Here is a 14,834-nt window from a genome sequence, read left to right as displayed (position 1 = left end):
GCACCCTCACCTGTGCCTCCAGGGCCCTAAGGCGGGTGCCTGCAGGACAGGTGTGGGGGTCTCCAGTCCCTGCCCCCCCAGGCCTTGCTGGGCAGCTCCCGCAGGCCAGGGGGTTGGGGGACGCCAGCCCCCCCGTGGGCTCCGTCTGGGTGGAGTCCTCAGACAAGCCCCGGGAAGGCCGCGCCCCCTGGGCAGGGGCCCTGGTAGCACTCCATGTCGACACCATCGTAGGAGTTTCTAGCTGAGTTCGGGTCCTCTGGCCCACACTAACACAAGTCAGCCTCTGGGCCCCTCCTACTCCCCCTCCGGCATGAACGCCAGCGCAAACGCCGGTGCGCTCTTACAGACCAGGCCTGTTTGCATGCCCTGTTCACACGGCTTGGGAGCGCAGCTCCCTACTGGCTCAGCTAAGAGGGATCCGGGAGGCTTCCCCTCCAGATCCGGCTCAGCTGCGTTGGCCCCTCTGCCCCACTTACCTTAGGGGGATCAGCTGCTGCTGCCCCCGCTGCTGCTCTGTTCGCCTCTGCTGCTCTCGCCTCCACTCCGGGTCAGGTAAGGGGGCACACATGTGTGTAAAACACACGTGTGCCTGTGTCCTTCCTCTCCCCGCTGCTCCTAGCTTTTTTTTACCCCCTATGTATTCAAAAGAGGACTTCTTGTTGTCTTTGATCCGGGTAGCTAGTCCCAGTTCCATCTCTGCCTTGGCTTTCCTGACCACCCCACTACAGCCCCGAGCAACTGAGGTATAGTCCACCCTGGTGATGGCCCCTCCCTTCCATATGCCTCCTTTTTACCTGTGTCCTTCCTCTCCCCACTGCTTCTAGCTCCCGAGTGCCAGAAGCTACATCAAACCGTGGCTTTTAAAGGCTGCGGTTTGACTTTCCCGCCTCCACTCTATCCACCAATCAGGCGTTCCGGACTTACTGGAAGTGCCTACTGGCGATCCCGCCCCCCTGCTGTCCCTCACTGGGGGGACCCAGTGCCTCCCCGAGGGATACCCCCGGGGGTGCTTCCTGGCTTGGGGGACAGTCCCCCCCTAGCCTACCCTGTTTACGCGCCCTGTTCGTGTGGCTCGGGAGTGCAGCTCCCTACCGGTTCAGCTAAGAGGGATCCGGGAGGCTTCCCTTCCGAGGTATAGTCCTCCCTGGTGATGGCCCCTCCCTTCCATTGGGTGTATGCCTCCTTTTTACCTAGGAGACATTCCTATATGCTTTTGGTGAGCCATGGGGGCTTTTGCACCCTCTTGCCATCTTTGATGCGTGTTGGGATTACCTCCCTTTGGGCTTGGAGGTTCATCTCCTTAAGGAACAACTACTCTTCTTGGACACCTGACACCTCTCCCCTCCGGGACCTCAGTGCTTCCCTGACTATTCTGCTTACTTCATTGAAGTCCGCCCCCCCTGAAGTCCAGGGCTGCTGCCTTGCCTATGTGAAGACATATGCCCCTGACCTCCAGCACAGACTTCAAGTTGAAGCTAGCAAAGAGCAACTCAGCTGGCAGCTAGACACTGCACTGGGCATGTCTACATGAGACATTTTACTTGAGATTAGAGCTAATTACTTCTCAGTAAGTGTCATCATACACATGAAGACACTTACTGCACGGTAATTTTCTCTTATAGTAAGTAAATTTGCTACTTGCATTTGCAGGTAGCAAATTTACTCATGATTACTTACTGCATAGTAGTGCACGTGTAGACATGTGACCACGAGCAAATGTGGTCAGTGAGGCAGCAAGAAGAAGGAGATTGCTCCCTGCCCCCAGGGGAGACTCCATCACCAGAGCCTGGGTGGAGGCTATGTCCCTGTGGCAGGGCACTGTTGGTGCCTTTCACTTTAAGGCCCAGGTCACACATCCAGCAGGTGTCTGATGGTGCCAGCTATTTTGAGAACTTAGTATATAAAGGCTGCAGTCTGTTCCTACCAGGCCAGGCAGAAACACTACCTAGCTGAGCTGCAGCAGGAACAACCAGGAGGTAAGGGCAAGAGCTTATGGGGATGGCTAGGAGGCTCTTGGTCCTGGACATTAACTAAAACCGCACCCTGCTTGGGAAGGGTGGCCTGGTGGGGCTCCTAGTGGTGTGGGAGCCCCCAAGAAATGCCAGGTCAGTTCCCTCCACCGTGAATGGTGGGTCAGGGCACCTTAATAACCCCAGCTCGCACAACCAGGTGGGTAACCCCACAGTAGAGCTGAGAAGCTGGATCTATGTGACAGAGTGGGCTAGACACACAGAAGCCTGACTTGAGGAACCCTCAGCTGGTCAGTGCTGCGGCCAGGATCAAAAGGGTCAAACGGGCCAAGGGCCCACCGCAAGGGATACCCAGAGCCAAGGGTCTGGGTTTCTGACTGGCCTTGGAGGTGAGGCCAGGGCCCTTGTGGCCAAAGGTCCCAGGGCAGGAAGGCCACAAGCAAGACGGGGAAGACTGCAGGAGCTAGGCAGCCCAGAATGAGGGTAGAGCAGGCTGCTTGATTAGAGGCATCCAGTTGGGTTCCAGACTAGAGGATTATGGGGCCCAGTACAGGGCTGGAGATGCTAAGACCTGTGATGCCATCTGCGAGGCTTGAGCTGCAGGGTAGAGAAGGTTTGGAGCCACAGACAGTGCCCCCTGGCATCAGGGCTGGGAATGGGCAACTTCCCACATTATACCACCAGCTTATGGGAACTGCAAAGTCATGGCAGAAAAGACTGGGTGGACTGTCTCATAGAGACAGGTGGGCGGGCAGGCATGAGACCTGGCAATGAGAGATGCCCCCTGTTACAGTCTCCCTACCCCAGCAGCAGGGAGCTCTCATCCCCCACTCCACAATTAAGGAGTGCGAGCTGAGGGATCCTTATCTCTTTGCCCTAGCTCCACAATTTGGGTCCCAGGCTGGGAAATTAGTATCTTCCAGACCGGTCCCCATAATCATGGAATGGGGGTTGGGAGCTCTCTGCTAGTGGCAGCTGTTGACAGTTCCCTGCCAGCCCCTGGGCTAGCACTCAAGGGGAGCCTGGAGCTCCCTTGGCTGCTGCAGGGCCTGATGCAGGGCTGCAGGAAACAGGAACAGCCAATCTACTCCTAAGTCCCTGCATGAGACACATGCCTGGAAGAGTTTACTTTAGAGTACTTTACTCTAGAGTAAACTGCTCCCGGATTATTTGCATGTGTAGACACACCCACTGATTTATGAATGAAGATTGAGTCAAAAGGATCCCAAAGTCACTGAGGGCTTGGAAGGTCTGGAAGCAGCACACCAAAGAAAAAAAATAGAAATTTGTGCATACAGATCCATGATTAATGTGCATGGGGACAAGGGAATTCTGAACCAGTTAATGATATTTTAAACTATTACCAAAAAAGTGATAAATTCAGTTTATTACATGAAAAAAATTGAGTGAAATATAAAAATTAAGGGAAACAGATTAATCAAAGACTTGTTCTGTGAAATGGCTAGCCACAAAAAAGAGAATTGTTCTAAGAATTAAGCAAGTGAGAGCAGCACATCATTTCCTTACTGAAAGGCCTTCTTCCAGTTTGGGAAAGGAGGAGGAAGGGAAATGCACCAGGCTGAAGAAGCAAAGCTGAAAGATACAGGGACCAGCCTTGGTGTTTTTGTTCAGGTCTGAGTAGTTAAATATCTCCCTTCTAGGTTTTGCCTAGGTTTATGGACAATTTCTTGGCAAGTAATCTTAAAAGAGTATGCATTTATTTTGTCTCAGTGTTGGACTCATTCATCTTTTAACAGCAGTCTTACCTTTAATTCTTTTAGAATGATGTAGTTGTGATGGTCCAGGAATTATGTAGGGAGAAAGAGGTTTTTTTGTGTAATATCTTTTATTGGATCAACTGCATAACTTGATGTAGTATATCTTGCATTTGAAAGCTTGGGTGCTTACACAAGCTTAATTTTTCTCATGACCTAGTCTCTGAAAGTGCTCTACAGCCATAACATAGCACACATTCACATCTGCAGAGCACTTTTAAAATGGCTGATTATACAAAAAATTAACCCTTGATAAATCAGCTATTAACTGAAGGCACTCTAGAACAGAGTGCCATAGGGAACTTCTGTTCAGGTTCCCCCACGGCTTAATTTTTTGCATGTGCCTTTGCAGGGCTGGGATGGTGCTTGCACCTGCAAGAACCAGCCCAGCCCTGCCCTTGGGGCTGTCACTGAGAGAGGGACAGGGCAGTACACAGCTGCTGGCTGGACTGGAGCTGTGGGGGCAGCAGGGTAGAATGAAGCTCCATCACCTTTTGTTTTCCCCCCGCCCAGCTACCCCATCTGAGGTCCTGGAGGGAGCCAGCCTGGGCACATGAGGCAAGCGAGATCCATTCCACGCCTGCCTTCTCCCCACCCCGCCCCCAAGCTCTGGCTGTGGCAAAACCCAGTCAGCAGCTGCAAGATGGCAGTTGCATGCTGCTGCTTCAAGAGGCTTGGGCCAGGGGTGGGGGGAGGGAACCCCCACCACCTCACAGGCCCAGCCTATCTCCCCATCAGCACCTGAGCTGGGGTAACTGCAGGGGGGGGGTCATGAGGAGCAGGAGATCCTTTCCCCTATCCCCCATACAATCCTTTTGACAGGGGTAACACCCAGCTGCTGGCTTGGCTTGGCTATGACCAGAGCTGGGGGTGGGGGCAAGGAGGAGGAAGCTGGGGGGAAGAGTGATTCAGCAGCTTCCTGGGACGCTGCTCAAGCACCCAACCAGCTGGCTAGGACTGGTGCAGGCAGGCTCAAGCCCCCCTGCCCCACCTGACCTTGACCCAATAGACAAACATCTGTTGGGTTGGGTTGGGAGATGGAGGCTCCAACTCATGGTGTTTTAAAGTACCAAATCACCCCCCAAAATCCTTGCCTCTAATATTAATCCGTTTGTCATTTTGCACTGAAATGGTGAAACAAAATAATTCAATGCCTCTGGGTAACTGAGGTAGGAAAATAACTTTTATTTCACAGTTGGCAACAACTCAGGGACTAGGTATAGCAAGAAACCCAGATTAAAGGGAAATTGGATGGTACAAGTTGCTAGAGCTGTAATTAGTTATCTATAAATGAGTGATGTTGATTTGATCCTAACCTGACTTCTTGATTTAGGAGAGCAGTCAAGCTTAAGTTCCAGTGGCTTCCATCTGACATAAGAACATGATTAAAGTTAAGCATGTGTTTAAGTGCTTTACTGAATATGGATAATTTAAATTTGTACTTAAACTGTTTTCAATTGGGTTCAGAATGAGTTAGCGTTCTTTTCTTTCTGTGCACCAACTGCTCTGTAACAATCCCAGGAGTAATAAAGAGATCAGATTTACTCAAAGAACCTTGTCTGTTCATGTCAGCAATTGTTATGTTCAAAGAAGAATGGAGTTTCTTTAATAGACCATTCTCAATGATATTGCGAACAAGATGATTCAAATGCATATATCATACTAAAACAGAGCTCTCAGAATAGCACCAAACTTTTTAGACTCAAGTACCCCTTGTTAGACTCAAGGTGTTCCATAAATTTTGTGAATTACATAGCATCCTACTTCAAAAACTAATCCATTTATTGGATTGCTTACCTCCTTTTAGAGGGGGCAACAATAGGTCCATGTGAACAGCCACACAGGAACAGCGTGTACATTCCCTTATCTGCTTCTTTCCTTATTTCCTGTGGAAACCTTCAAAAGGAACTCATGGCATTTCAGGATACCCTAACAACTGATCAAGAATCACTGCTGTAGTAGAATTAACATACTACATATGTGACTCCAAATGACTTTGATCCTAGAGACTACCCAGGGCTACAACTGAGCAGAAGACAAAGGCTTCATTTTCTGAAGAATTCTAAATCTGTCTTAATTCTAAATCAGAATGAAAACACAAAAAAAGTAAAAGAAAAAACACTATTTAAATTCTCCATCAGTTAGAAAAATATTCTCTAAATATTTTTTGTTTTGAGTTGATCACAAATGCTTTTTTTTGGACAAAATTGCATTAATTTTTTTTATTTTGACCTGTTCATTTTTTTTTATTATGTAACAGTATAGTACAAGATTGAATTTCTAAAACAAAAAGTTGTTTCAAACTAAAAAATGGGAACTTTTTGTTCCAAAAAATGCTGCAAGAGCTCATTTTGATTTTGCCAGAACTCTGTCTTCATTTTCTTCCAAAATGATATACTGTTAAAAGTGACATGATTTCAGGAGCTATATGGATTTCAAAAGAATGTCATATTGACCAACTCTAGTTGTAACAATTTCTTCGTAATTACATATGCCAAAATATGAAAAATTCAATCTGGGTAGCAAATGCATTCTAACTAGTCAAAGACAATGCCTTGAACTGTCTCTTACCTAAGTGAAATCAAACTTATAGCTTGGTTTCTTTTTTAAGCCTCCACAGCAGGAGTTATCTTAAACTTCTATTAGCAATTGTGCTCCTGTGTAATGGGTGACCCCTTGCTCTGCAGCCATCATTCAATTGTCATGTTTGACAGGAACTTGCATTCACTAAGATCACTGGAATGGCAAGTTCCCAAGTGTTGTTCTCACCAGGTGAGGGCAGTCATATTCCTTAATGAAAAGAAAGCAGCTGTCACCTTGAGAAAAAACCAGATTGGCCGCCCACACACATAGCTGGAGGGATTCTGCTTAGGCTGAGCTTTGTATGTTGCAAAGGAAAGAAAATCAGAAACACAGAAAGGAAAGAGAGAGGAAGAAATACTGTGCACGCATAATTTATCTGGGGTTTTGTCTCATATAGCGCATCTTATTTAAACATCAATTGCTATCATTGCAGAGGAAGTGGGGGTATTGGGATAACATACATATTTATGTGCAAAACAGATATGGAAATGCAGTCATCTTTGTCCTGATGCAGAGAAAGACTGTAACATCTGCATATCAATACCCACAGATTTAATGCAGTGCTCAGTAATATCATTTCTGAAAATCTCAAGGGGAAGTTTATATCTCTCCTTCCTGTGAGACTGGCTCACGCAATCCCTCCTGCACAGAATGCTACCAGGTTCTCTGCCTGCTTCCACAGCAATAAGCTTCGAGGGAATTTAGTCTCATCCCAAATTATTAGCATACCAAGGGTATCCTGCCCCCATTACTGCTTTCAAAATTGTCACAGTGAAAAACATATCAGGTGAGCAATAGCAGGCTGATAGAGATACGGAAGGTGCACTTTGTCCTAGGTTCAGTGCCCAATAACCCAGTATGTATTCTAAGTACTTTAACAGAGAGAAGTAGTTAGCTGTGCTAGTCTAAAATCAAACAGACATCAGGGTAGATTTTTCCTTATAAACCAGTGGGGTCCAAACTTTTAACAGGTGCGCCACAAGGTAAACCCAGCACCTTCCCCCAGTGCCACTCATATCAGGCAAGGGAATGGGATCAGTTGCTCTTACTTTCTGCTCCCTGCCTGATCTTTCCTTGTGTTACCTACTCCCTTCCTTATGTGCTGCATGCCACACACAGAGGCTGCTCATGCCATTTGTAACACACATGCTGTGCATAAGCTTTCACGAGAAACATTCTATAAGGTACAAGTCTATCCTGCCTAAGTACTGCAGAAAAACCTGGGCACCTCCATCCTAAGTGGATAAAAGATGTTTCAGTTAGCTCAGAAACAGGCTGGGCTGTAGGCTGGGAACATCTTCAGAGAAGGCAAATAAGAGAGATGCTACAATGACATAGCATAAACCAACAGAGCACCTCCCTCTCTATAATATGTATATTCATACTCAGGAATTGAAGATACTCAGTAATCTGAAACAGGGGATTAATGGGTTTAATTAATACCTGCCAGAAAGAGGCAGGTATATATCCTTTATTTCTACCTTATCTTTAGTAAATGTGGATTAATTAGATTTTATTCTTTGAACAACAGCGTCCATTGTTGTTGATGATGATGAGTAAGCTCTTTCCTCCAGTGATATCATGGCATCATGAGTTTCACAAGTTAACTCAATGTTATGGAAAGTAGTATTTCCTTTTAGCAGTTTTATATTTGTTTTCATTCATTCTCATGGATGGTCCCCTTGATCTTCTATTTTGCAAGACTGAATGTCTCTTTAGCATTCAGTATTTTGCATACCTCTATCAAGTCAATTCAGTTGCATCTGCTTCAAACAAGATTGACCTAATCTTCTATACTTGGAAGTCATTTACAATAGACACACACACTGTACTCTTGCACAAAGACTTTACCATTGTTCTTTCTTGTTCATCTAAAACCAAAATCATTCAGCAGAAATACCCCATTACCTTTTGGCATATGGGAAAAGCAGCTTCTTTTGTATTATTTCACTGTATTGCAGTATTTTATAATTTGCAGGAGCAATGCTTCTCTGGAAAGCAGAAAAGGTGGAATGGAGAGCAGTGTTTGAGAACCAGATGAAAAAAAACAAGTCATGTGGAGGAATTTAAAGGAGATCTGAGCTGCTCTTAATACTTATTTTTTTGTTGAAGATATAATGCTCTGTCTGCAGTATCATAACCATCTCCACAGACACTGAACATCTCAAAAAGAGGGCTGACTTCAGGTGAGGAATAAGCAATAAAAAGAAATCAACTTAAAGCAAAAAAAACCAAACAAAACTCCTGATACCTTGCACTTTTCTCTAGCAATAGAGAACAAATGGGAAACAACATAGAGAAAATATGCTACATAAGCAGCATTATTTCTAAGCTGAAAGTTTTTATTTTCCACAGGATCTTAGCAGATCTTTAATGTGTGCTGAAGAACTTTGTGGTACTCTGAGCTTCTCTTCAAAGTAATTTTAAAATGTACAAAATAACTGTTATACCTCTTAGTAGAAAAATATTAGTTTCCCTGAAACCAGTGGAGATCCTGAGTTAATTAAACTCATCTACTAGTATGGATTCTTTATAGCATTCTAAAATGTCAGTAATAATCTGGGGGGGCTAGACAGTAGGGCTGTGCAAAATTTTGCTGGTTGTTTCATTTCAACGCTGTTTCAACTCATTTCAAGCTTGAAACAGCAAAATAAAAACAAAATGAAGGGCTTTGAAACAGCCTCAAAATGAAATGAGGGCAGTCTAAATGTTTCAAGTTTCAAAGCTCAAGCTGAGCATGCCTGCAGGGAAGACAGAAAGTAAGGAGAGGGAGGAGAAAGAGGGGGGGAAGGACTGCTCTCATGTTGACTGTGTAGTTGATAAGTGACTGTGATCCTTCCCTGAGGTCCCTTCCAATCCCAGTGCTCTATGGGAGAGATGGAAACACAGCATAAAAGGTAGCATTGTTGCAACTGTCCTGCTTTCTACCTTGGGGTCTGACAGTTACTGAGCTATGTCTTCCAGCAGCTCAGAAGCATTAGACAACAAAGGCTACTACTACCACTGATTTGAATAATTTCCTACTTGCTAGCCTAGCAAGTGGGATTCCACAATACCTTTTGCTTTCTTCTAGACCCTTTAATTTTATTATTATATTCATTGATTTATTCTTTTCAATTTTATAAATATATTGGATATTACACCAAATAATTTATATAGGAATGCTGATACATTTATATATTTGTATAAAAGCAAGACATTATGAAGCTAATTTTGATAAGCTCAGGAGGCTTGTTGTTGAGTCCCTAAGGGGCCATGACTCAACACTGAGGGGAGTCCAAGAGGAATGCTTGCTCCTTAAGGGAGCAATACTGAAAGAACAAGGATGTCCAACTCATCTCAGAGGAAAGGTAGAAAAAGAGCAGAACAACCCCGCTTGGCTCAGCAGGGAACTTGTGGACCTCCTATGCCTAAAAAGAGAGGCTTATGGGAGACAGGAATCACCACAAAGGAGGAGTATTCTGCACTGGTGCACACCTATCAGGAGCGAACCAGAAAAGCCAAGGCTGCAACCTAACTCCAACTGGCTACATGTATCAAGGACAATAAAAAGTCCATTTTCAGATCTGTGGGGAGTCAGAAGAAAAGCAAGGATAACACTGGACCCCTGCTAAACCAAATGGGACAACTGACAACTGACTCCCAGGAGAAAGCTAACCTGCTTAATAGGTACTCCACATCAGCCCAAAAGGACAGCCCTGCCTAGCATGATGTGGGACGACTAGGGCAAGGGTGAATTTATACCCAGTATTGGTGTAGACATTGTAAAGCAACACCTTGAGAGGCTGGACATCTTCCCCAGAGTACTTAAGGAGCTGGAAAGCATCATAGGTCAGCCACTACAAAAGATATTCAAAAACTTGTGGCACTCAGGAGATGTACCTGAAGTTTGGAAGAAGGCTAATGTGGTGCCCATCTTCAAGAAAGGGAGGAAAGTAGATCTGGAGAACTACAGGCCAGTCAGCTTCACCTCAATCCCTGGAATGATGCAGGAAGGTGGCAGGCTATTTCTACCACCTGCATTTTTCCAGACTGAAAAATCCCCTGGCTCTCAGCCTCTCTTCATAAGGCCCTCTGATCATGTGCATGGCTCTCCTCTGGGCTCTCTCAAGATCCTCCACATTCTTCTTGAATTGTGGAGCCCAGAATTGGATGTAGTACTCCAGCTGCAGCCTCACCAAGGCCAAGAACAGTGGGAGGATGACATCCTGAGATTTACTTAAGCATCTATGGATGCAAGCCAGAGTTTTGTTTGATTTGCCAGTTGTGACATAGCATTGGTGGCTCATGTTCAGCCTGTGGTCAGTTATGACCCCCAAGTCTTTTTTCGCCATCGTGCTGCATCAAGGGGAGCAAGACGCTGCAGGACAAACAAGCAGAGCTAAGCATTCCACAGCACAAAATCATGCAGGATGTGGAGACTCAGTGGAACTCCACATACCTGATGATTGACAGGCTGGTGGAGCAACAGAAGGCCATCCAAGAGAGGGTCTTGCTCGGGGAGATTGGGATCAGTGGCCCCCTTAACAGAGCTGAGTGGAATACCATCTCCCAGATCTTGGTGGTCCTCAAGGCCTTCCTTGAGGCCACTGAGACCCTCAGCGCTGACAATGCCCTCCTTAGCCAGGTGATCCCTGTAGTGAGGGAACTTCAGAGTCAAATGGTGATCTTTCAGGGGATCAGTGTTCCTGGCTGGGACAAGCCACTGTCACCTGATGTTCAGGCACTGGTGAGGCGGCTGAAGGAGGCATCAGGCACTGGTGAGGCATCAGGAAATGGCTTGATGCCTTGCAGTCCAATACGGTCCACATGCTGGCTGCCATGTGTGACCTGAGGGTGAAAGGCAGTATATGCAGAAGCCAAAGCCTGAATCAGTGGACAGAGGTACCGGTGAACAGAGTCCGGGAGGCAAAATGGCACAGGCAGGGGGATGTGGAAGAGGGGGATCCATTGTCCCATGCTAGCATACAATCCACCAGCCAGTATCCTCCTCCACCACAGGTACTGTCAATGTGGGCCAAGGGCATGGCTTCCGTGGTCGGGTCCTGAGGTACCAGACCCCACTATCAGGCAGGTAGAATTCAGGCCTTAGTGGCTGCCTATCTCACCAAGGATATGGAGCCACCACTGTGTGACCCCTTGGCCTATGGGGTAAGATAAGCCAGATTTGGCTGGATCTGGCCGTGGTTGCCCACAACCAGTTTCCAAGTGAGAGAGTTTGTGGAATTGACAAGTTTCCAAGTGAGAGAGTGTTCAGCATTGCTGGGGATGTAGTGACACCCTACTGCACCTGCTTGGATCCTGGTTTGGTGGAGCAGTTGGTGTCCCTCAAGATGAAACTCCTGCTATTGGGGTTTCTCACGCTCCACGTGCAGATGGAGTGAATGCCACCCTCCTCACTCCATCCGCACCTATTTCCTGTTTTCATTTTTTAAAAGCCATTTAATGCCCCACTCTCAGAGTTGAAGGGGCCACTCACTGCATCACCAGCCAGCAGAGGAAGAACATGTCTTTGCTGAGCTTCAATGCCAGGATGATCTTGGAGGTATGGCCTGGGGCTACAGGGAAGGAGAAGGCCCCAGGTCCTGGGCATGACAACTAAAACTGAATTCTGCCAGGGTCAGGGATGCCTGGTGGGACTGCTGGCAGTGCAGCAGCCCCAGGAAATGCCAGGGCCAAGGATCCCCTGCTGGAGGCACCATAACCTCCAGCCACCACATGCATTCACAGAGTCCTGGTTGGGGAAAGCCCAGAACTGTCATGTCTTTGACAGGCCTGAGGCTTGCTGGTTGCAGTAGAGTTGTAAGGCTCCAGGTGAGCTCAGCGTAGCTGCCTGAGATGCCAGCTTTCAGGTTGAAAAATGCTTTGTCAGGCTGAAGCACCTGCAGTTGGTATATGTGCTGTTCCTGGATGGTAGGAATAGTAAAGAAGCCAGAGGCTAGCATGCAGGTTATAGTGTGTCATAAATCCAATGTCTACATTGATTCCATGAGTTTCTGTACCTACTATCTAGGAGGCTGATGAAGTGCAGTTCATAGACTCATCTATGAAAAGTGGTTTGTAAATTCCCTTTGAGGATCAGGCCTGAGATACTGGAGACAGGTGGTGTTCTGTTGTTGTCTGTGCTCTTTCTGGTGTGCAGTTCTTGCCTGGTGTCTACACATATTTTACATCAGGGCACTTGGTGCCCTGATGGAAATTCTTTTTGTATTGTGAAGATATCTCCATACTGGAGATACTGTTGACAGGTTTTTCATGACTTGTCATGGCCTGGATCCCATTCAGTGTTTTGGGCTATAGGAAGTTGATTTCTGGTTCAGTGCTTGTTTGAATTTACAAACTATTTTTCACAGACGAGTCTATTTACTGCACTTCATCAACCTCTTAGGTACAGAAAGTCATGGACTCAATATAAACATGGGAAATCTGAAACCCTATAACCTGCTGTACATCTGACTCCCCAGGTACTTCTCTACTTTTACCTGCACTGCTGCAACCCTCATCCCTCCGACCCACCCTGTCCCTCACCCCCTGACACCTCCATTTGCATTTTCACTGGTTGGTTTTCTTGCCTGCATTGCATGCCAGCCTCTGGCTTCTTTACTGTTCCTTCCATCCAGGAACAGCACACACACACCAACTGCAGGTGCTTCCTCAGCCTGATGAAGAATTTTTCAACCTGAAAGCTTGATAAAATATATTTCTGTAACTATTCAGTTGATCTGCTAAAAGATACCAGATTAGATTGACCCAAAGGACGTTGTCTGCTAGTGCCATGTCCTTAGACCAACACCCCTAGCACCTGACCAGAAAAACAAAGGGCCCTGGGCATATCTAAGCCCCAGGGATGGGGCTGGCAGGGAGGGTTCTCTGGCACCTGCTGGAGAAGAAGCTCCTGCAGGAGAGGAAATAAAGCCTCTAGTCTGTGACAGTTTGACTAACTGAGATGTTGCTGGTGCTACTGTGCTGCTTACTAAGTTATTACCTGTTGTCATTTAAACCAGTGGATCAGGATGAGGTTGTAGGGGAGGAGGAGACCTCATTGGGGCACACTACTGTGTTGTGTAGAGCCTCCAGCACCAGTGAGGGTGCACCTTAACACACACATAGTGTCATCCATGTCACGAGTTTTGCTTGTCAGGTGCATTTTCCCTGAAGCCCTGCACATATCTTCTTGAAACGTGGCAGACTTTGTGGCCTCAGAAGGGGCTACCATCCCTGCAAGTTTCATCTGAATCAGGTAAGAAATGACAAGGTTATAGGCAGTTTTGTGCTTCCCCATTTTAGCCTATGGGTGAAACAGCAAAACAGTTTAGACGAAACAAAATGGAACAGTGGTTTCAAAATGAAACAAAACTCAAGATGAAACACTGTCCCATCAAAATGTCAACATGGAAACTGAAACAAAATAGTGCTATTTCACACAGCCCTATTAGGTGGTAGGGGCAAGAACTGTAGCATTTCAGATGCTGGATCAAACACATTCCTTCACACAAAAGTACTACTCTACTTACTCCATGTTTTTGGAGCAGCAATTCTATTTCAGCAGTAAATAAGGACATTTTAGGTGCTGGCTTCACTCTTCTGACTTCCTATGCAGGGCAGGGAGGATGTATAGTAATGTTTAACTCCATCTATGAGATCTTAGATCCATCCATTCTTGGCCCATCTTCTCTAGGGAGGAAAAACAGGAAGGTAGCTTACATTTACTCTTTTATACTTGGATCTATGGCTCAGGCAGTCTGAAAGCAGGCATAAAGGGAATGCTTATTCCCTTTTAGTCCTTCACATGGAACTGTATGTAAGATACAATCTACACCTTTATTTATATTACATAAAGTATCTATATATCACTCGTCACAGGCCAGCTGGGCACTGTGAGTGTATTAATTTTATCACAGGCCGACTGGGCTGTTTGATTCAGTTTCGGATTGAGGAGGCGAAGTTGGGAGTGAAGCGAAGGCAAATTTATTATAGCTTATACACACACAACAGTTAACAAAAAGATAAATGCAATAAGCAAATAATGCAGTATTAAAGAGCTAATAGTAAATAACAGATAATAACAACAGATAGCTAGATCAATTCTGTTGCAGGCCAACTGGGTACTGCGAGGGTATCAGCCACTGGGCTGCTCAAAACAACAGACAGACAGACATGGGTTGGCAACTTATCGATAGTCCCTCAATGCCAGGTACATGTCAAGTGATTCCGGCGAAGTCAGGCGTCCCCGATCGACACTGTCAGAGGGATTACCAGGGAAGATCTGATCCTCACTCACACTGGGAGTCCAGGCATAAAACAGAAATGACCGTTCTGTTCCCTCCTTCCTGCTGATCACCTGATGCACGTGCTTTTTATACCTAGTTTTATGCTAATATATTGGCTTTAGAGCCACTCACAATTTTACCCTATAGCTGTTACCTTATGGGATTAAAAGGTGTTAAAATTATCATAAAAGGTTACTACCCAAACTCGGGTTTATCCAATAAGCAAATTACGATGC

The sequence above is a fragment of the Crocodylus porosus genome, unplaced genomic scaffold, assembly GCF_001723895.1.
Source record: "Crocodylus porosus isolate Cpor-Errol unplaced genomic scaffold, CroPor_comp1, whole genome shotgun sequence".
Taxonomy (NCBI): Eukaryota; Metazoa; Chordata; order Crocodylia; family Crocodylidae; genus Crocodylus; species Crocodylus porosus.
Note: the sequence above shows the minus strand (reverse complement) of the source record.